Consider the following 24,688-nt stretch of genomic DNA (forward strand, 5'->3'; position numbering starts at 1 on the left):
AGGGATGACAAAAATGCATGTGGCTGGGTCAGGGACACTTTGCTTCGAGAAAAGGAATGAAACCATAGTTCAGGTAACAATCTTGGTATTTCCTGCATTCCGTGTTTCCAGTATTGCTAGCGCTGTGACCCGAAATGTTTGGAGTTTCCTCATCTGGGTCCAGTATGCTTGGGTCATGACTATTAGCTTTTGAAGGTGCAGCAGGGTAAAGATACGCGGCTGGCCGCAAGTGCAATATGTACATTAATATAGCAGCATTTTTTATGACACTGTATAACAATAATTCATATTTTTACAGTACGGTGACACTTGGGTTTAGGGTTGGGGTGGGATTAGGCTTTAAAAAATACAATTTATTGGGTAATTTTAATAGATAATCGTAAATAATACTCGGTACAACTACTATTTTTACATACTGTGATGGTGGGGTTTAGGATTGGGGTGGGGGTAGACATTAAAAAAATACAATAAATGGGAAATTTAATAAATAATATAAATAATTCTCGTTAATTTCTGGCTGCATCCATATCCGATCTAGCAACAACCATGCATCAGTGAGAATCTGCTGTTTTTGCTTACAAAATGTCCATTTTTTTGGTCAGCCAGAAGATAAAATGAACTAAGGCAACATGATTGTTCTCCTGTCCACTGTAAAATGTAAAAATATGAGGTGACCCCCCCCACAGAGCTCACTGAGGCCCCCTTGTGGGCCGGGACCCCCCTGTTGGCAACCTCTGGTCTAGGGATTGCTGTGTCTTCTGTGAATCATACTTTATATGCAACATAAACACACACACACACATGCCCACTGTTAAATATACATCTGGTTTATTCATCTCTACAAATTCTAATTGTCATATTTTTCTTTATTGTTGTATTGCTAAACAGGCATTTAAAACAGAATTTTGTTTTAGCAACATATTGGGAAGAACAAACTTGGCTATAAGTATAATGTGTTTTATCTTTTGTTAAACTTGAGAACCAAACCATGAAAGAATTACAAAGTGTTTTGGTCCTGTTTAGACCAGCTCAGATGGAGCATTGATACTAGTCAGATAAGAGCCAAGTCAACAACTGAAGGCTTTGTGTTACCTTAATAGAAGCATGTTCTATTCATACGGTTAAAAGCAGTACAGTGTGTGACCATCATGCTAGATACATTTACAATAGACACTCTGGGTGCCTTCACAATTCAAGTGCTTATACTGAAGGACTGAATTCACCAGAGGAATACCAAACCTTTAGGGTTTTGTGCTGATTTAGCCGCACAATCTCCCTTATCGCTCCACATTGTTGCTTAGAATCCATTCAATAGCATTTTAATTATCCTCATCCAAATGCTTCCTCGACCATTAAAAGGTCATTTAGTAATGCGGTATGCCCTTTGCCTGAGTAAATTCACTCTTCTTAGTAGAGGTCATCGCTTGTTACGCTAAACAAAGGGTGATTGTTATGGAGCCGCGTGAAACTATTAAAGCCAGATAACCATGAGGACCTGCTATTTAACAAAAATATTATGGTAAACCAGTTACAGATGAGTATTTAGTAACTGGTTGTCCTATGTATTTAAAAGTCTCGTGTTGTCATAACACCAACTAGGGCTGGGTGGAATATCAAGTTTATTAAACATGCCAACAAATTAGTTTGATACCAGCCTGCCTAAAAGTATAGCAGCATAGTTACTAATTTGTTGACTATTTATATAGATTATACACACAGTTTACTAAATTATTAGATATGTTAAGCATGATTTACTTATTCAGTTTTGTTCAATTTTCGTCAGTAAACTTGTTATGTTTAGTAAATTGATTATTTTGCGAATTAGTGAACATAAATCTAGTATACAGCAACAAGATATGACCTCAGTGATAGCAAGACATTTGAATGAATTAGGACATGACATTAAACAACTAGAATGTATAGGAATTGAGGATATGTATGAGTCGCATAGAGGAGGTCATCTAAATAAAAAAAAATGTAAATAATTAATAAGAATTCCTTATATTTACTATATATAACACTTTCTGGACACTCAAAGCACTTTACACATTGGGAGGAATCTCCTCATCCACCGCCAGTGTACAGCATTCCCCTGGATGACGTGACGGCAGCAATATTGTGATGAAGCCAATTATGATATGGGGATGGTTAGGAGGCCGTGATGGACAGTGGCCCGTGGGTAAATTTGGACAGAGTTTCGGGTTTAAACCCTACTCTTTTTCAAAGGACATCCTAGGATTTTTAATGACCACAAAGAGTCAGGACCTTATGCGAAAGACGGCGCTCACTGAGCAGTATGTCGTCATCAATAAAATGGGGCATGCTGGCCTCACTAACGCCACTTCCAGCAGCAACCTGAAACCTTCCCATGTGGTCTCCTGTCCAAGTACTGACCAGGCGCAGCCCTGTTTAGCTTCAGCAACCATGTGAGAGTTGCAGAGAGCTAGCTGCTGGTTAAATAAAGAAGCGTTTTTGTACAAATGTACACAAATGTACATAAGGACTTTACATAATAATTGAGCTTGAATATTTAGCAAAAGAAAAGGACTTGATCTTTTTTATTATTTTATATTAATCTTATAAATATATGACTTTATATAAACAACAAAGTCCACTGTTCCTTATAAATAGAGACAGAGTTTATTATTAAAAACTGATCTCAGTGAACATCTTCTCACAGATATGAAATATGTGCCAAGAAAGTGCCAAATTTCAGTCTGAAAATATAAATATGTAAACACTTTAGGGAAATATAACATCTTTTTTAACAATTAAACAATTATTGTATAAATATTGAAACTAAGTGATCACTTCTTGTTGAAAAGATAAAGCAACTGGGAACATGGCAAAATTATCTAAACATTAATTTTTACTAAAATATTTTACAGTACACATTTCATTCCGCTGTAACAATAAATCGATAAAGAAAGATTCACTTTATAATTTCACATTACAATAATGGCTCTTACTATATTTTTAACACATGTAATTAAAAGTCCTTTAACTAAATCTGTATTTTATATTTATACTTAGACTTTTAAAAGTCCGTTGCTAATAGCACCCGCACTATAAATAAATGTACTGTATACACATACACACTGCATTAGTGCTCCACTTATCAACCTCTGTCATTTTAATTCCTCTTTTGTGTTTGACAGCTGCTGCATTGCCATTATTATTTTTATTGTGATATGCATAACAGTTGTGCACCAAAGCTCAGAGTGCATTGCTGATGTTAAGTACTTAAGGATAGTGTGATTCAATTGTTCACTGGGAAATCAGACAGCCCTACATAATAATGGAAAATATTGTTCTACAGTATATTTTAGAGCAGCAATTAGACTGGGCTAAAGAGAAGCTATTATGACTCTTTTACATGTAATATAAGTCTCAGGTGTCCATATGAATGTCTTGAAGTCCCAGCTCAAAATACCTCTCAGATAATTTATTTTAACATTTTGTACTGTAGATACCCCCCTTTAAATGCAAATGAACTGCTGCTCCCTGCTCTCTGCTTTTCCAGAGAGGGAGTCTTAAAAGTGTATGCCTCAGACACTCTGCACAAACAAAACATCTGTCTGGTTTAATCGTTTTTTTTCACTGTAATGATAATCTATTAACCATCATGCATTTTAAAGCTTTGTCAGTTTAAATGCCTGATTTTCAGTGTTCTGGACACACAAGTCTAAAACGCATGCAGAGAAAGTCATCTGTCATTCATGTTTCGCTTGCATGCATTTACTGGATTGATAGTGCGTTCTCTTTAAACATTTTACAAAGCATATTTAATTTTTTTTTTTTTTTTTGGATGTACACTGATTCCAACCCCTCAAATATCATGGTTAAACCAAAATGGAAGCTGCAGTCATCAACCTTGTCCCATAGTTATTTTCCATATACCCTCTAAACACAAACTCTTGTTTCCCACAGCTGGCACTGTCCTTGTGATGGAATCCTTGCAATGCAATTTTCCGGATAACTTGTTTTAATCAGCTAATGCCAATGTTTTGCAGACATGACATTGAAACCGTTCAGCTATAAAAAAAAAGAAAGGACTCTTATTTATAACTCCTACGTTTTTTTTTTTTTTTTTTTTTTTTTTTTTGCATTATTACCTCTGTACACTTTTCCACTGCATTTTCCTTTAATACTTGGGAAAGATTTCCTTTACAACAGCCAGTCAATTTGCATGATATGAACAATAATATTAATAATAATATTAGTAGTAAAGTACTATAATGTTGCATAATAATATTCTAATATTGTTAGAATAGAATAGAATAGAATAGAATAGAATAGAATAGAATAGAATAGAATAGAATAGAATATTTTAAAATAATATTTTATGTAATTATTTAAAGTAAATTAAAATATAATCATTTACAAATATAAATGTATTCATAAATATTAATTGAATAGTATTCTGTGGCTTTGCATGATACTTTCTTTTTGCTGCAGCTGTTTCACAATTAACAGGGCTTTGGAGGTCAGTTAATTAAATCCAAATTAATTGCAGTATTAATTGTTGTTAAGTTGGAATGTTCACTGTTTATTTTTCCCCAGATGCCAGTGGTTGGTTTGTTTCATAGAGGCATTCCCAGGCTTTTTTTTTAAAGGAGCAGAAATGTTTTGTAGACAGGACTGCAGCAATTTATATTAAAACCATCTGTTACCATGGTGACATTCACCCTCATCTTTTGAGTATTTCTGGAACAGAACGTATTTGTGGCACATATACACTGAATCCAGTACTTAACACAGTCACACATTACATTACCTCACTGTATCAAATCTTCGATTGTTCTCTATCATCTCTAGATTTGAGTTTAAAAGAGCCTGTCATAAAACCATCTGTTTTCAGAGATTTGTTTCTGTTTTTGGGGTGTACTGAAATTTGCAATACTTTTATTGTTTTAAAGTACATTATTTTTGATTTTTTACTTTTCTACATGGCTCTTTCCTTTCTTCTAAACAATGTTTGTTGATTTCCTGCTTCTGTGACGCCCCTACCTTTAAAATGGTTGGTCACCTGGCCCAGTGTGTTCTGATTTGCTAACTGCTTTGTGTTTGACTTTAACTGTTTGGTGACATGGTTTGGTGATGTCAAACATACAAAGAAGCATGTTGTAGTCCCTATTAACTACTTTTTAGGCCTTGAAAGGTGAATTCTGTTAAAGAAAATATCCTCCATTGCACTAGACTATAAGCATCGTAACTTACAGATGCTGTTTATGCTTAAACAGCAACGTTTTACAGTTAAAAAGTTTTTAAAAAGTGAAATCATAATCAAGTACACTTAAAAATTGTTATTTAAAGTTAATAAGGCTATTTGAATTCCTTCCCTAAATAAAATAGGTTTGATAGATTTTGTGAGTGATGATGAGTAACTTTGCAGATAATGCTCATTAGAGTAATAGTAGTCTCTTTAATATCTGAAATCACTTTATATTGATGGTCTAATGATTCACTGTGAGCCAGTTGAAAATTGATTCAAACATGTGATGATTCAAATTGGTTGGCATGTTAAACTGAAGACTATAGAACACACAAGACATGTTACTTATATAGTTTTAAATGAGGAAAAGTGTAACGATCAACATGGTGAATGAAGCTCCGCCTTGTAGTACAAGAGCCAATCAGCCATCACTATAGACTGAGGATTCTCTGTGGTAGGGCTGGGACAAGATGTAAATTTCTGCAGATTTTATGTGACTCAAATGTTTAGAAATGAAACTAAAGAGACAGTTGTTGCTCAGTTGTATTGTTGTTTCCTAATATGAAATTTAAGTGCAAGCTTGGCAAGCAATTTTGGAGAATTTGATGTTTCCCCATTCAAACAGAATGCCCGAACACACTGCCCAAGACCCATTTCGAAGATGACCGCCGAGTGAAATGACTTGCCTTAAAGGGACCTTGGTTAAACTTGGTTAGCTATACATGTTTTGCACAACAGAGACCATAAAGTTAACTTTATTATGTTCATTGTGCACAATAGAGCCAATCAAGTTGTAGCAGATCATTTAAAATGACGACAAGTTTGGATATTGAGACTGAGGAAGCTCAATCCTTATCCAAGACCTTCTCACAGGACCTTTATGATGTGTCTTACGGCCATCAGCATCTTAAATCTTTGAAAGTTTTTAATATTTTAATAATAAAAAACATATATACATTTAAAAAGCTATACTTTCAGTCAGCTTTACAGTCTCACACTTTTTTCTTTCTTTCTCCAAACGTCTTGATAACACTATAGTTGAGTTTTATTGTTTTTATTTTTATTTATTTGAGCAAAAGAGGAATGCAGAAGGTTAATTTATTGTACTTTCCTATTCACTTTGCTCTAAGTTTACCCAACTACGAGAATCCTGGAAATGTGAAAAGAGTCCATCAGAAAAGGGTCCACAGGGTCCTTCTGTGAAATTTGAATTCTTTTTTAAATATATAGTAATGTACCTAGTAATGTTTAATAGAGCAAGGTCATTTTTCACAGTATTTTTTTTTTGTTGTTGTTGTTTTAAGTAGGTTTTTTAAGTCTTATTTCTTTTAGTTAGCTGGAATAAAAAAACAATCTTGTAAAAGACATTAAAACTGCTCTGCTCAATATTAGCCACCTTAAGATTTTTTTGTAGAAATTAATGTTCAAATTATCTAAACTTGCCTAGTTAAAGTAAGTAACTTAGTTAAGCCTAGTTATATATGGGACAGTTGCAGAATAGGTTATTTTTCATCAGTAGATGACTTTGTAAATGTGCAGAGATCTCAGCTTGTGCCAGAAAATATGGATATGCTGATGTTTCTATTAAAGAAATATAATATAAATTGTCAGATCTAAATGTAAAGTCTTTGTTGTTTAAATAAAAAGGTACAATTTTTATTTGAATTACTCATTTTTTATTACAATTTGATTTGGAGTTTGTTTTAAAATTTCTGTATGGTTCTGTTATTTGACAAAATGTATTATTTTAAAAAAGAAATGTGGGGAATTTGAGAAGGAATTAAAGGGGCGCTCGCTCATTTCTAAAACTCATTTTGTTAAAAAACTGTGAAAATTGTATAGTGAGATCAGTATTGGGAATGGCATGGAATCATGAGTTGAATCATGAGTTGAATGATTACATCGCTGTTAATGAGAGTTACAGGATAACAAAATAACAATGGATTTCAATGTTGAATACTCTAAGCTTCACATGCCTTTGCCTTGATTTGTTCAACGATGTCTTGTGCATTGTCTATCTGTCGAGTGACAGTATTTACATTTTTAAAACATTGAATTCATTGAAAATGAAGATATACGACCCAACCACCTCCCCATCATTCTCCCTCACTTCTCAGATGGGATGGTCGGCCAAATCAAAGGATAGCATGGACCAACTTTGGCCCGCAGGCAATACTATGGACACCTCTGATCTAGAGAATGTCTAAGGAGGACCATCATAATCAAATGTATAACTATTTCATTGCTTCGGAAGGCTTGAAATAAAATGCAAAGATGTTTAAAGTTTGACCACTCTGGTAAAATTTTACTTTCACTTCATAGAAAATAGCGAAAGAGTGAATTTTCACACTTTTAAAAGCTCTTTGAAAATAGGGGCAATGGAAAAGCATTAGCAGTATCATGATGGGCCATGCAAAGTACAAAAGTTACTCCTTCAGAATACTATTGAAGAAGCATCAAAATGAAGAAAGATTCCCCAAATGGTTCAGCTTCTGCTTTTATCAGAGAAGGCCAACAATGTCATGCTAACCACTGAAATCCTGACCCCTCCAGTGCTTCTGAGTTATTTGTGGATCCATTAAACATGATTCACAAAATATCCTTTATAATATAAAAGCCCATAAGTGAATCCATAGCCTACATAGTCACATCTGGCTATGACACATGACCTTTTGGATCTTAGGAAATGCAGACCCATGAAAACCCAATCCTTCTGACAGCTAATGAACATTACAGCCCTTCTCCTCTCTCTCCGTCTCATTCCCTCTGCTTCTCTGATTCCTGCGTGGGAAGAGGAAATCTATTCAAGTTGAGTTTATTTTTGGCTCGCAGGAAGTCTGCAAACGAGGCTCTTGAGTCACCAAAATGCACAATAGGCCTTTGCATCGATTCAGTAGCTCCGCCATCCTCACTACAGCTAGAGCTGTGCCAACTAATTACACAAGTCTTGATACGAATACAGCCACATCTAAAACCCCCTATCTGTACAAGGACTCGGAAAAGCCTCAGGATAACCAATAGTATTTATTGTAAGGTTTTCTCCTGCTTCAGTAGGTTATTATGAACCATTTTTTCTTGCATAATAGTTGATTGCAACTAATAGGAGTGCTCAATATAGAAAAAATATATTTCTCTGAGATATTACCTGAGAAAAGTCTTGTCGTCAATCCCTGTTGTAAGATAAATATTCACTGATTATATTACCTTAAAACTGGGATTGACAATAAGACTTTTGTCGGGTAGCAACAAAATAATAACTTGATTCTAGTTGATCATTTGATCATTTTCTCGATGAATCAGCTGTTGAATTGCATCCAAATATTCACAAATACTGCAGAAGACCTATTGGAACCCACATGGACCCAAGATTCTTACAGAATCAGTCAAGTTTGGTGAAGGAAAAATTATGGTTTGGGGTTACATGCAGTATGGGGGGCATGCAGGAGATCTGCAGTGTGTATGGCAACATCAACAGCCTGAGGTATTAAGACATTTGTGCTGCCCATTACTTTACAAACCACAGGAGAGGGCAAATTCTTCAGCAGGATAGCGCTCGTTCTTCTACTTCACTTCAGCCTCCATATCAAAGTTCCTAAGAGCAAAGAAGGTCAAGGTGCTCCAGGATTGGCCAGCCCAGTCACCAAACATGAAGATTATTGAGCATATCTGGGGTAAAATGAAGGTGGAGGCATTAAAGATGAATCCAAAGAATGTTGAAGAACTCTGGGAGTCCTGCAAGAACGCTTTCTTTGTCATTCCAGATGACTTTATTAATAAGTTATTTGAGTCATTGCAGAGATCTATGAATGCAGTCGTCCAAGCTCATGGGAGTCATACACTAAGCCATATCATATTATAAACTTCGCTTCAATACATCGTTAAGCCCCAATAACTAAATTGTTTGTTCTCACAGGCCAGTCCATTTCCTTTAAACATTACATAAACCTCAGACAGACATTGTGTTATGAACAAATCAAATTTCAGTCTATTATCCAGATTCTTGCTACATTATCAATCACTCGGCCTCCAGCAGTATATACCACCAAACCAGGATCAATATTGCACTGACCCACATCTTATCAGCCCATCATTCACCCGTGTGTGTGTGTGTGTGTGTAAATATATAGTGATTGTGTTGGAGCATGTATGTCTGTGCTGGTCTTCACTACTATGGTATGTGAAACTTGATCCATCTGAAAGTGATAAATGAGCAATTGAGGACAGTCAAGGCTCCAGTTCCCCACTGACAGAGCTGTGAGATTGGGGTTTTTGAAGGCCATGGTCAGCTGAACAGAGAAGGGCAGACAGGTATAGATGGATGGATGGAGAGACATGGGTAGATGGAGACAAAAGTGGCTGGTAAGAGGTCATGGATCTTTCTGGTGTTTGACTGCGGAAGTCAGAAAAGAAGTGGTGATGGATCAGATTTGCTGAAGCAGAACAGAAAGAGAAGATAATACCACTACGCTTTCATTTCACAATTCACAATTGTTAAATATGGGTAAATGATAATATGAGTGATGCACCAAAATGAAAACTCAACGAAAATTAACAGACTAAAAAACGCATTTTTCAATTTTCAGACAGAAATTTTCAGCAACTGAATATTCAGTACATATGTTTATCGAATGAATTATTACAAAAGTTGATGTTAAGTAATAACAAATATATGACCTTTACATATTTTAATGTTCACCATAAATGCAAAGAAAAAATCATGGTTTGGGGTTACATTCAGTATGGAGGTGTGACAGAGATCTGCAGAGTGGATGGCAACATCAACAGCCTGAGGTATCAAGACATTTGTGCTGCCCATTACATTACAAATCACACGAGAGGGCAAATTCTTCAGCAGGATAGTGCTCCTTCTCATACTTTAGTTCCTGAGAGCATAGGTCAGGGTGTTCCAGGATTGCCCAGCCCAGTCACTAGATATGAGCATTATTGAGCATGCCAGGGGTAAGATGAAGGAGGAGGCATTGAAGATGAATTCAAAGAATCTTGATGAACTCTTGGAGTCCTGCAAGAATACTTGGGGAGAATTCGCCCTCTGATATGTTTATTGAATAAATTATTTGAAAATTTGATGTTATGTAATAACAAATATGTGACCATTACATATTTTAATGTTCACCATAAATGCAAAGTAAATATATTCTTATATTTAAAATAATTTGAAAGGGCTGGGTGATTCATCAAAGTCAATTTTCTTGTACGATTTTTGTCTTTATGTTCAGTTCTAGCAAATCTTCAGCACATGTTTTCAGATGGAGCAGCATTTACTATACAGTCTGTAGTAAGGCAAGGCAAGGCAAGTTTATTTATATAGCACATTTCATACACAGTGGCAATTCAAAGTGCTTTACATAAACAGGAATGAAAGAAACACGTATAAGAGAAATAAAAACAATAATAAAAATGGTAAAAAAACATAAAAACAGATAAAATTTGTAATAAAAGAATGAAAAAGAAGAGAAAAACACAATAGTGCGATCTGTCGGATGTAGCATGGTGCTCATTCAATAAAGGCACAGCTAAACAGATTTGTTTTCAGTCTTGATTTGAATGTGCCTACTGTTGGAGCACATCTGATCATTTCTGGAAGCCGATTCCAGCAGCGAGGGGCGTAGTAGCTGAAAGCTGATTCAACAAAACATATATACATTTCTAGAGATTGCGCATTATATAGCCAGACAACCGGGTTTGAATCCAGTGAAGAACGATTCCAGAAAGCAGGTAAGACAAAAACAGAAGGCAAAAATAAACAAGTAAATAACAGGGTGAGAATGTGGTAAAATCTGAAAATGTGTTAAAAAAAAATCAGGGTTTTTTTTCTGGATTGCTTTTTTTTTTTAATCCTGCAGTTGCGTTTAGGAAAGAGGGTGGGGGGGGGTCAATCTGTGTTTTTTAAAATGCTATTTGTTAAGATTAGGTAAGGGGGAGGGTGGGGTGATTAGTTAGTCAGTCAGTCAGTCAGTCGACAGCGGCCTCTGGTGGATTTACGTGAGAAAAGCAGGCGCGAATGGCACTCGCGAGAGATATTTGAGATCTCAAGCATACACAGAGGACTCTGGTGGATTACCAAAAAAAAAAGCTCCTGGGATGTATTTTGCTCTCTCCAGAAATATATATAGGCTACATAATCAGAATGAGCCTGGGTTGGGTTAATGACAGTGCTGCATGTAAAAAATACACATTTAATAACATGTTTTTACTCCAATCTCACTTAAACCTAAATAAATAAATTGTTCTGTGAGATGATTCTCTAGTCATGTGATTATTGGTCATGCTGAATCAATGAAAGTAGGTAAATGTTGGCTGCATACATGAATTCACCCCTGAACCGTCATTCCACTAGTATTGACCTTTATTCTGGACGCTGCCTATGAAACATTATTGACTTACTGGTTTCATTTACTTCCATTGATTGTAAGCTGTTAAAAACCGCTTGTTATGCTGCTTGACGATGCAGATTGGTATTTTAATGATATTGTTTTTATTTTTATGTACACTTCTGACTTCTCTTTTGAATGTTTTCTGTCATTTGTTAAGCTCAGTCATTTCTCCCATAGATGACCAAACTGAAAGTTCTAAAACTGTTGTAGAACTAACTTCCGCAATGCAGAATAAGGTCAATAGTCCACTTAAGGTTCCATTTAAGTGAATCAAAGCAAGCAAGTGTTTTTAGATTACTTTGTGGTTCACAGTGCATGCTGTCTTGTGGCCAGATGCAGGAATTTGTTCAGCCTGTGAATTCTCACAATGCATTTTGAGTATTGTCTAACAGTGCAGATTGACTGTACACCGGTTATTGTAGTGCATTATGGGATTGATTGAGTCCACATCAGAGTGTCCACTATGGTTTGAGACACCATTGCAAATGTCTGCTCCCTCAAATAGTTCACTATTTCAGGGAATCGGGAGCAATTTTAGATAGAGCCCTTCAGTTTTACTACTGATCACCCAAAGTGCTTTACAATCATGTGGGGGGTCTCTCCACACCACCACCAGTGTGCAGCATCCACTTGGATGATGCAACGGCAGCCACAGGACAACGGCATCAGTGCGCCCACCACACACCAGCTAATGATACAGCCAATTTGGTGGATGGGGATGATTGGGAGGCCATGATGGGTACGGGAAGATGGAGGGAATTTGGCCAGGAATGATACAATCATATAGTACTTGAATGTTTGTTTGTTTGTTGTTTGTTTGTTTGTTTGTTTGTTTGTTTACCTTATTGCCTGCATATCATTTTTATTTTTCACTGGGGAAAATAATAAGTGAACAGTAAATTTGCTGCCACAGTTTTGTGGTTAGTAATAGTATGTGGATCTTTCTTGGGTTTGATTTAGGAAGTCAGGAAGGAAGAGGGAAAAAGAGAAATTCAGCCATTATTTTCAACTATGATTTGAGCCATTCTACAGTACTTCTATGCGCACTACTTCAAATTCATTTCTATTTCTGGTTGTGGTTTTTCGTATGTGTGTGTCAGAAACTCTTAAATGCTAAGAATGCTCATCTGAATGTTTTATGCAAAGTTGTATTTATCCCCTCGCTTTAAGTGGATGAGAAAGTAAGGTTGGAAAGGGTTGGCTCTCCATATGCTTGTGGATGCCCAAACTCACAGTATTAAATCACGGGGAAACACTCCCCAATTCATCATAGTAATCCCATTCTGTCACAACTGCTGTCTGTAGGAGAGCTCAGAGTCAGCAGTGATTCCAAGCATTACTGAGATGCTTGAAACGGTTCAGGGTAACCATAGTGTAAGTGCTGATAATCACTTCATCAATGAGTAAATCACAAAGCCTGCAGATCACATTTGAATTCGAAAAACACAATTTAACATGGGGAATCAAAACATACATTTTGATTTTATCCTGTTTTTAGGCCATTACCCTAACAACGACAACTTGTGAATGTTTTTTATTTCATTTATTCATTTATTTATTAATTTCAGCATATACAATATAAGTATAGCATTTGTCCATATAGCATGACTAATGAACATATTTTTTAGTATTTGAAATGTTAAACTAGAAAAGTAAAGTTCGTAGACAAACTTTGTGGTGTCTTGAGAACGCCTAGCCTGAAAGTTTGAAGTAGTTTCAAAGTTTAAAGAATTTAAGTCAGTTTGAAACACTTGGCATACATAAGTACATATGTTAGCATGTTTCTAGTATGGATTAGCATGTTTCTTGCTAGGCGGTTGAAAGGGTGTTCTGAGTGTTTGCTAAGGTTCTGCTAGATGGTTGCTAGGGTGTTCTGAATGGTTGCTAAGGCGTTGCAAGGGTGTTTTGACTGGTTGCTAAGGTGTTGCTAGGCGATTGCTAAGGTGATCTGAGTGGTTGATAAGGCATGGCTAGTGTGTTCTGAATAGTTTCTAATTCATTGATAAGGTGTTTTATGTGGTAGCTAAGATGTTGCTAGGTGGCTGCTAGGGTGTTGTGAGGGGTTTCTAAGGCATTGCTGAGTGACTGCTAAGGTGTTCTGGCTCATTGCTAGGTTGTTGCTAGAGTGTTCTACGTGGTGGTAGGCGGTTGCTAAGGTGTTCTGAGTAGTTGCTAGGCTGTTCTATGTCATTCCTAAGGTGTATCTAGGGTGTTCTGAGTGGTTGCTGGGTGGTTGCTAGGTAGTTGCTAAGGTGTTGCTAGGCGGTTGCTAGCTGGTTGCTAGGGTGTTCTGAGTGGTTGCTAGATGTTTGCTTAGGTGTTGCTAGCTGTTTGCTAGGGTGTTCTGAGTGGTTGCTAGGCATTTGCTTAGGTGTTGCTGGGCAGTTTCTAATATGTTCTGAGTAGTTGCAAGGGTGTTCTAGGTCATTGCTAAGGTGTTGCCAGGGTGTTCAGAGTGGTTGCTAAGGTGTTTTGTGTTGTTCACTATGGCGCTGCTAGGTGGTTGCTAAGGTGTTCTAGGTCATTGATAAGGTTTTACAAGATGGTTGCTGGGATGTTCTGCGTGGTTGCTCGGGCGTTGCTATGTGGTTGTTAAGGTGTTGCTAGGCGGTTGCTAATGTGTTCTGAGTAGTTGCTAGGCAGTGGGTAACACAAATTAGCATGGTTCTAGTATGATTTAGCATGTTGCTAGCATGTTTTAGCATAAATCAGCATGTTGTTAGTAGGCATGGGACGATAACCGTTTTCAAGGTATACCATGGTTTGGAAAAGTCAAGGTTTTAAAACCATCAATTTTCTTCAATATCGTTCCTAAGGTATGTGTATAAATTTTTTTATTTACTTTTATTTTTATTTGTTTGTTTGTTTTTAGGACAATGGTATCTCCAGCAGAAAAGATATCCAAAGATGTCGTTTTTAAATTGTAAAAAAAATCTGTTTTTGAAATAAATGTAGAAAGTACAAGTCAAAAATTCATTTGAATTATTTAGCCTGACATATTTACTGCTCCAAATTATTTTAATGTTTCTCAAAGTAAAATATGTTGTCATTTAAAAAGAATATATTTTAGAGCAGTAATCACAATACCGTGATATTTTTATCCAAGGTTCATACCGTCAGAATCTTATACCGGCCCATGCCTAGTTGTTAGCATGAATTTAGTATAAATTGGCATGTTGCTAGTATGTTTCTTGTATGAATTAGCATGTTGCTAGTATCATTAGTATGTTTGCTAATATGTTTCTAGTATGGATTAGTATGTTGTTAGTAAGTCCAATCTAAAGTCGATGGCATTTTTTTTTACAATGAAAGTCTATGGGACAGTTACTAGGGTGCCATAAGTGGTTGCTAGGGTGTGGCGAGTAGGTTGAAAGGCAATCAGTGATTGGCAGATTGGTAGTCTTAGTTAAATGAGCCCAACCTTAATTCTGTATGACAGTCTGGTAGAAAGTTATGAGGTCACAAAGTTTGGTCCAATATTAAGTCAATGAGACGTATCTGAATTTTACGGGTCAGTTTTTTGAAAACCGTAAGTCAGATCAGTCGGAAAAGATATACCAACCCAAGTCACTCCACTTTGGAGGTCTGGAGTAAGTTTGGTGGTTGTAGTATGAACGGTCTAGGAGGAGATGCATATAGAATTCCGTCTCAGAAGAAGAAGTTTATGTACAACAGTATGTTGGCTTTCTCATGCCACCATAATAACTGAGGAGGTTGGGTAATTGTCATGAAAATTCATGTTAATGTTTGTTTGTTTTTTTTATTGTGTAAAAAATCAAAATCTTTCATATAATGCTATATTCTCCTGTGCTTTGTCAGATGACAACATCCACTTCTCCATTTCACAAGAAGTAATATCAGTCTCAGGTGTCCCCATAATGTTTCTGTGATGTTTCAGCTTTAAATGCCCCTTATGTCTACTGTACTGTTGATGTCAGTTTCTAAATGCAATTATAAAATGATATTTTTGTGTGTCTCCTTAAATGCAAATAAGCTGCTTCTCCCGCACACTTTCCAAAGAAAGGGTAGCTTTTACAGCTCACATATCACACGCCTCCCAAGACAAAATATAAGTTGCGTTTTATTGTGTCTTTTGTGGCATTACAGTTCATCATCTTTAAATCTGCATGTGGCAAATAAAAAAAAAAGCTTCTTTTTTCATCTGTATGTATTGTAAATACTTATACACTAAGTCTACGCACACACAAAAACACATGCACAGAAAAAGGATATCAGACGGTGCATGTTGTGCAAGCATGAAAATAAATTACATAATGAATATAGTGATATTGTGAAAACACGAAATCACTCACTGCTCTTGGTTCAATAGCATAAGTAAATTTCTTATGTAAATGCGGTGATTTATTTATTTTTTTTTTCAGATTTGCTAATAGGGCAGATTGTCAGGCATTGTGGGTGGGGCTTGTGACAATTACAGTAGGTGGAAATCTGGAACGGTGTATTTTTAGACACTGCTACTGTTTGTAGGGATTAGAAAAACAGGAGTGCATGGATTATTACCCTATACTTTGGACACGCATGTATGTTCAAACACCATGTAAGTGCATTTTGCATAATAGGTTGCTTTTGAGTTTAGATTGCAGCTGTTTATCCCACTTTGCCTTTCCACTGTGTATATACAGTATACTTTTTTATGTATATATTTTTGTTCCATCTGTTCAGCCACTGTGAGGCGACCTTTTTCCCTCAGAGACTAATTACTCATGCTGTGTGACCTCTCTCATTAATACTCAGGCAAAAGACAGATGGACAATTTCCCATGCAAGACTGCAATAATGAAATATGTCTATTTTTTCACTATTAAAGACACACTATCCTGTACAAGTTTCACAAATATTCTTAACCAGCATATAGAAAATAGTAGAATAATAGAGGTGTCATTGGTTTAGTATATTGTGATGATTATCACAACACAGTCTCTTTAGTTTAAGTGTTTGATCATAAATATTAGTAGAATAATTTTCTTGTTCTAAAATAATTATTTAATATATTTTTTTAAATTAATATTATAAAATTGTTATAGGTATAGTGATTGGATTGTTTTAATTTGTATTATTATTTTTAAATAATTTTAAATAATTTCATAATTAATAATTACCACAGCTTAAATTTTCTCATAATGTTTTTTTTTTAGTTCTTGTAACTTCATTTTGCTAGTTACCCCAACTTATTTTTTGACTTAACCAACCTAACTTTTCTAGTTCTCAAAATTGCGTTTTGAGTTACCCCAGTGTGGTTTTTTGAGTTACTCCAGCTTAGTTTTTTTCTAGTTACTTAGTGTTAACTAGTTACTATTAACGGATATTAACATTACTGTATTTTTTATTTTACCTTAACAGATTTAGTATTGCTGAAGTTTTGTTCATTCTTAGGTCATGTTATTTAATCCATTATCAAATACATTACTCAATGTATAAGTAAACATTAACTAAATCAGCTGCTAATGTAAGGAGATGCCATAGAATATGAGTAAGTTTGCATTAACAAAGGTTAAGTAATGCGTAACAGATGTATTCATTGTTAATTCATGTTAACTAATGCAACGTAATGCATTGTACTATTAACTAGTACAAGCTTATTGTAACGTGTTACCATTCATTCATTCATTCATTCATTTATTTTCTTTTCAGCCTAGTCCCTTTATTAATCTGGGGTCGCTACAACGGAATGAACCGCCAACTTATCCAGCATATGTTTTACGCAGTGGATGCCCTTCCAGCTGCAACCCATCACTGGGCAAACGTGTTACGATACAACGCTAAAATAAAACAGTACTATGATACAATATTACCAGTGCCAACATTTTATTTTATTTTATTTTATTTTATTTTATTTTATTTTATTTTATTTTATTTTATTTTATTTTATTTTATTTTATTTTATTTTATTTTATTTTATTTTATTTTATTTTACATGGGAAAATGAGGCAACAACGAATTGTACAGTTTTGTGAATGGTACTGCGGGATTGAGCAGTATTAGGGAAGGTGGGTGGCAGGTGTTAGTCTCCATTAGAAAGCTTTTACAGGAATCACATCATGGCCAATCCACACTCCACCTGTCACAATGACCTATTTCCCTTGCAAACACAATGCAATTTTGGGACATGAGCAGCAGGAGCTGTTAAGTTTTTCTCATTTGGTGTCTTTCCACAGACGAATGAAGGGAAAGGCTCTATCAAGATACCTCTGGCATTAATATGTCATATTCATGTACTGTAGAATGAGGATGATGCAAATGGCATGGTCTGCAAAGTGCTTGTGTAATCTGCGAATGTTTATAGTAGATATAATGCATAAGTTCACTATTGTTAGTTGATATAAAAGGGCAGTAAACAACATCTGTCAGCTATTTCTAATCAAGGGTAAATGTACACACTGGTACTTATACAGTGGTTTACTGAGCATCATGTGTGTGCTAGTTTATCATAGTATATCATGGTTGATATCGTGGTCATAAGAGTACTGAATATACTTGTAAAAGCTTTTACAATTCTTAAGTTAAAAGTTTTGTTAAAACTTCTCGAACCAAGCCACATCACATTTTTTTGTTGATTTCCTGTTTTTTAAAAGTTTTAGAAACTGTTTGATTTCTCACCAAGGTTAAAATGTACACATTTAAAGTCAGTGTGAAATCCAAATTTACTCATGTTTATTTTGCTAGCATATTGTTATTTCCTGGGTAAAAACTGTATGTGTGCAAGTTAATACCCTGATTTTAATTAATTAATAATTTTTTTGATAAACCTTAGGTAAAATCTTAGCATTTGCATCGATGTTTGTAGTGATGGTCTTTCTCTGTTGATGTCAGTTTGACAGCTTCAGCCACAATATTCTTAACCATGCCCCTCTTATATTGTTAGTTTGTTGCAAGGAGATGATACACAAAAATGAAAGCCTTGCCCCTACTCAATATTCTGCTTTGGCTCAAAATTCATCAGCTTACTGAAATGACTGACTTTAAACAGCCAACTGTTTTAGCTTTGACAATAGTTGAGCATTTCTGAAAAACAATGTCACATTGAATACTGGAGCTACGATGCTGTTTTTTACATTTAACACTGAGATAGGATGGCTTTTTTGGCATGCAGGAAAGCAACATTTTTCACAGTTTTATTAGGTAATGTTAGTTAGCGTATTTACAAACATTAACTTAGCATAACCAATACTTAGAACAGTATTTATTAATAGTTCAACATTGAAATCCAAATTCATGCTTGTTAACATTAGTTAATGCACCATGAGTTAACATAAACTAACAATGAACGACTCTCTTCATTAACTAATGTTAACGAACGTGACCAAAACTGTTATATTTTTCATTGTTTGTGCATGTTAGTAAACACTTTAATCAAACGTTAACTAATAAAAGTTTATTGTAAAGTGTTAGCAGGTTTTAAGACGTGTCTAAAGTAAAGTTCTGTTTTTTCTATCAGAAAGTTACTAGGCAAATGCAAAGGCATGGGAAAAGGTCATTCAAAGCCATTCAACAGCACTCAGAACTCTTTTGTGTTTTGTAATTTTAATAAAATAATGATTTAGAATTACATATAGACATTTAGAAAAATCCAGGGTTTAATAATTATATGGGCACTATGATTATATAATTTTAACAAGAGTATTGATATACAAAATTTAAAAATGTTCAAAATGATTGTGCATATAATTCTATAGTGTTAAAAATATATAAAAATACAACACAGTTCACAGTGTTGTATTTTAGCTGAAATAAATGCAGCCTTGGTGGCCATAGCAGACAATATAAATTAATATAATGAAGTTAGTAGAGATCATGGCCCATGCTGTGTATCTTCCTGTTGTTATGAACAGACCGGATGACACTGACATGCTGGATATTGTGATGGACATTCACACTGCCACTGTGAACCCCGGTGATCTGTGAATCCGTAACTGCTATTGGCTGTGTAAAGATTCGCTGTAAATGAGCTTCTCTTTTCCTGTTTGTACGAGTGTGTGATGTGAGTGTGTGGCTTGTAGGTGTTTCAGTTCTCCAAGCTGCAGCAGCCCCCCTCCCATTAGACTGTCACACAGCCCAATAATAACCTCTCTAATAACAGGGTTGAATCCACCCCCCCCCCCCTCTCTCTCTCTCTCTCTCTATCTCCCTCTCTCTCCATCCTCTCTCTCTCCCTCTTTCTCTGAACAAGTGTTCTTCTTCATATCCAGCGTCATGCAATTAGTGTGGCTGAATGAGGATATGCTCACCATCTGCAGTTTGCCAGATCTGGCTGTATGCCTTACAGAAAGCCCAGAGTTTTTTATTTATTTTTTTAACCAAAATTGGAATCTCAAATTTGTCAATGAGTAATTCAGTCACATTGCATACCTGACAAATGGGTTTACCCTAGGGAGTGGATGCTTCTAATGTATGTATTCTGAGTAAAAAGTGCGGAAATTCATAATTTTTGCAAAGTTATTGCAAGGAGTTTGAGGGTCTCAGCTCTCAAGGAAAAAGTCTGGATGAAAGCCTGAGCTCTGACCACATCAGAAAAGCCAGCAGTGTGAAAATAAGATTTCTCAAATCTAGAAGTGATGATTAGGCTTTGTGTTGAACTGAGGAAGCAGCCTTGCGCTGAATCAGACCAAATTCACTCTGCTATCTGTAGATATAACAATATTAGTATAATATTAGTATATTGAGAGTTAGGCATTATTCGAAAGCTGAATACATAAAGCTTACATTGATGTATAGTTTGTTAGGTTGTGACTATATCTGCTCAAATCCAACTATTTGAAAATGTTTGCTTAGACATAACTAAAGTAGGCAATTTGCTATCTTAAACATGATCCTTTCTTAATATTTTAATTATTTTTAGCATAAAAGAAAAATCGGTCCCACTTTGTTTTAAGTGGTGTTAAATACTCTGTGCTTACATCAAAATATAAATGCAATGTACTCAATAAGTTTATAATGCATTGCAGAACACTTAGGATAAGGGTGTTGCAGAGGCAGGAAAAGGGTAGATTAGGTAGTATTGGTAGGTTTAAAGGGGGTGGGGGGGGTTGGGTAAGAGATAGGTCAGTGGTGTAATTATAAATGTACTTACAGAAATTAATTACACATGTAATTAGAATTTAATCAAGCATAAGTACAATGTAAAACATGTATGTACACAATAAGTACATTGTACCAAATTACATCAGTTAAGGCCCCTTAATATATATTGCAATAAGTACTGCACTATTTGAGCTAGTTATTACAGTTGCCAAAGTGTTGCCAAATTTATATATATAAAAACAGCTGCACTCATAACGTTGTATATGGTAATATACCTGTACATACACTTGTCAATTTGTATGTTTGCATTCACTGCTTACTTCTATTTTTTAAATATACTTATTATCTATTTTTTGTCCTGTCTCTGTAATCCTGTTGCACTGTAGTAGCTCTTTCATGAAAACAAATTCCTTGTTTGTGTGAACATACCTGGCAATAAAGCTCTTTCTGATTCTGATATATATATATATATATATATATATATATATATATATATATATATATATATATATATATATATATATATATATATATATATATATATATATATATATATATATATATATATATATATATACCGTATATATATACCGTATATATATATATATGTATATATATATATATATATATATATATATATATATATTTTTTTTTTTTTTTATTATTATATATAATTTAATTATTTATTTATTTTTATTTATTTTTTATCTGCAAATGGCTTAAACAATGTAAAGACATAAAGTCTTTGTTAGGTACTTTGAATTAATGATTTTTTTTTAATGTTATTCATATATAATTTCATAAATAATTTAGTATTTTACTAAATTAAGATGTTTTGCCAAAACGTAAGTAACAGTAAAATTCCACAATTGTCCATTAAAGGTTCATACCAACATAAAAAGTATTATACGCAGTCAGAATTAAAAGTAAAGAGGTAGGTTTAACTGTAAGTATCCCGATAAGAAGTAGCTTCTCAGAGAAATTAATTGGTCATTTAGAAAACTGTCAAATTAAGCTGTCAAATAAAAATATTAAAATATCGATTAAAGCTACAACAGAATCTGTATATCAATTATTATTTTCATATTCAATTTAGAATTCAAATTCAGACAATAATAAAGGACTTGTTTTGCCATTATTCATTTGTATTCGTTCATTTCCTTTTGGTTTAGTCCTTTTGTTAATCAGGGGTCACCACACCGGAATGAATGGCCAACTTATTCAGCATGTGTTTTACTCAGTGGATGCCCTTCCAGCTGCTACCCTGTACTGGGAAAGACCCATACACTCTTACATTCACACACATACACTACTGCAAATTTAGTTTATTCAATTCACCTATACCTCATGTCTTTAGACTGTGGGGGAAACCGGAGCACCTGGCGGAAACCCACACGTACACGGGGAAAACATGCAAACTCCACACAGAAATGCCATCTGGCCTAGCCGGGAACCAGCAACCTTCTTGCTGTGAGGCGACAGTGCTAACCACTGAGGCACCGTGTCACCCCCATTTGCAATACAACATTTAAAAAAACAAGAAGAGGTTGTCAGTTGAGAGCAGTGATTGATCTGTAGCATGTACAGTATGTACTGCATGAAATTCTCTATATAGGAATCAAACTGGCAACCTATAATAATAATAATTGCAAGTCAACTCTTTAGCCATAGTTCCTCTTGAATATGCTGGAGGGCAAGTTTGCTGAGATTCTCCATGCTACTTTCCCTTTTACATTGTCTGTCTGTCATGTGAATTTCAGCTTTCTTCCCCTCCCTCTGAGAAGAACAGAAAAGTATGTCAAGACTTCTCAGCCTTGAATAATCTTTTCAAGTACTGTCAGACACAAAAGGCATTTTGAAAGCCTGACTGTTACTGGGTAATGTCAGACACAGATGTTCATTCAGCTAACAGGGTATTTGATCGGATCAGCTCTGCATGGTTAGGTTAGGGTGCATATTGTCTTGTGCTAAGTGGTTGAGATTCCACTTTTCGATGAACAAGATTTGCTTTTGAGCTGTTTGTTACTGATAAAGGGGTCACAGAGTAAAAAGAGTATTAAAAAACCTAAAACATGTAAATGTTTTACCACTCATGTTGGATTTCATTTGGTTGTAAAAACATGATTTACAATATTAAGTCAAATGAAGTGAGTATTGTCATGTATGATTACCCTTACTAATAATTGGTCCTCTGCTTTTAACCCATCCATATGCACACACAAAAGAGTGAGAACACACACACACATTGAGCATACACCTGGAGCAGTGGGCAACTATTGCTTCCAGCACCCGGAGAGCAATTGGGGTTAGGTGCCTCGCTCAATGGCACCTCAGTTGGGTATGAAGAGAGGTTTTCTTTTACTCCCCCATCTTCAATTCCTTCCTGCCATGTATTGTGATTGCCTAATCATTAGGCCACAACTCCCCCTTGTTTATTATTTGACAAATTGTCATTTGAAAAGCTATATATGTGATATACAATAATTTGAAATCTGGATTCATTTACTCCTATTGGTGACACTTGCATAACTGTGATATGAGAACAGTTAAAAAGTTCAGATGCAAAACCCTCTAAATGCCTTCTGAAATTTTCTCTTAAAATGATTCTCTGCCTCTTATGTTTAAATGTTTCACTTTAAAGGCAATGACAATAACTTATTCATCACTATAAAAGTAAAACTTATGAGCCTACACACAAGAGTCTGAAAAAAATGCTAATTTTAGAAGAAAATCACAAACAGTATTTAGAGGTTTTTGCATTTAAACATTTGTACTGACATTTTTGCTTTATACCCACCCCACAAAATGTTCATCACAATAGAAGACCTTATATGTCCTTATATGTCAATTTTTTTATTTAAAATTTTATTTTTAAATTAATTTAAACTGTAATTGACCCATGGAAAGACAAAAAAAAACATGAAAACAGTGACACTGTATACTCATGCTTACTTGTGTCTTTCTATGTATTTCCTGCAGACCTTCAGGTAACTTTGGAGCCGTACCACGTGTGGATGCCTCCACTCCCTTGCTGGATGATTCCATCTCTGTGATGAAAGGGTTATCCGGCAGCCGCAGCCACCACCACGTGGTGACGTGTGACCCCTCTTTTGAGTCCATGGGTCACCACTTGGACCACAAACCCTACCTCATCAGCCAGATCGACAACCCCCACCCGGTGGACCATTCGTACTACTCCCAGAGAAGCCCCTACCAGCCTGACTGCGTGGTGCCTTATGGGACCTTCCCTCGCCGACACTACAGCTCCCAGCATGAGCTGAAGGATGAAATGGCTGTGGTTCCCTACACTGGCGGAGGGGTTCCAGCCAGCAAGGGCCAACAGCGGCTCCCTGTTGCCCTTTTGGATCAGTTCGACCGGCAACTCCCAGTGCCTCGGGACGGCTATCACACACTGCAGTACAAGCGAGCCGCTGCAGCCTTGGAGCAACGAAGCGACAGTCCTGGCCGAATCCGACACCTGGTGCACTCAGTTCAGAAGCTCTTCACCAAGTCCCATTCACTAGAGGGCCCACACCATGGTAACAGCCATGGCAAGGGCAGCATCAATGGAGGAAAGGCCAGCCCCGATGGAGAACCTCCTGCAATTCGGCACCGCAAGCGCAGCAAGAGCCGGGAACGCTGCAAGTCGGCGGAGCCCAAGAACCGGACACCGCCTTCTGGCTACTGGAGTTCAGATGAATTGGAGCGTGAGGCCTGCCTGTTTCACCACGGACCACCGGGTGTCATGACCATGGGCCGTCACCCGGACAAGTCCCAGTCCCAGTACTTCCTGGAGGCTTACAACACCATCAATGATCAAGCGCTTAAAAACTCGCGCAGCAACAACGATTTGGGCAAGTGCTCGACGTGCACAAGCATCCCGCTGAGCGTGGACGCTTCACAGCTCGTGAAGAAAGCTCGTGGTCGTCCTCTCTCACGGTGAGCAGAGCACGTCAAGTCTACCAGAAGGCCTCGGTAAATGTAGATAAGGCTCTAGTGAAAGCAGAGGCTTGTCAGCAGGAGCGATCATGCCAATTCTT

The 24,688-nt window shown here is 36.1% G+C and overlaps 1 long non-coding RNA gene across 1 annotated transcript in view; it reads left to right on the forward strand.

The window, feature by feature from the left end:
- The window catches only part of LOC130236163 (uncharacterized), a 120,968-nt gene extending 97,182 nt beyond the window's left edge, over window positions 1-23,786 (forward strand). The window contains exon 3 of the long non-coding RNA XR_008838444.1: window positions 23,628-23,786. This is a non-coding gene — a long non-coding RNA (uncharacterized LOC130236163). The remainder of the gene's footprint in view (window positions 1-23,627) is intronic.
- The last annotated feature ends 902 nt before the right edge of the window (window positions 23,787-24,688 follow it).

This window comes from Danio aesculapii, chromosome 2 (genome assembly GCF_903798145.1).
Source record: "Danio aesculapii chromosome 2, fDanAes4.1, whole genome shotgun sequence".
In the NCBI taxonomy this organism is placed as follows: Eukaryota; Metazoa; Chordata; class Actinopteri; order Cypriniformes; family Danionidae; genus Danio; species Danio aesculapii.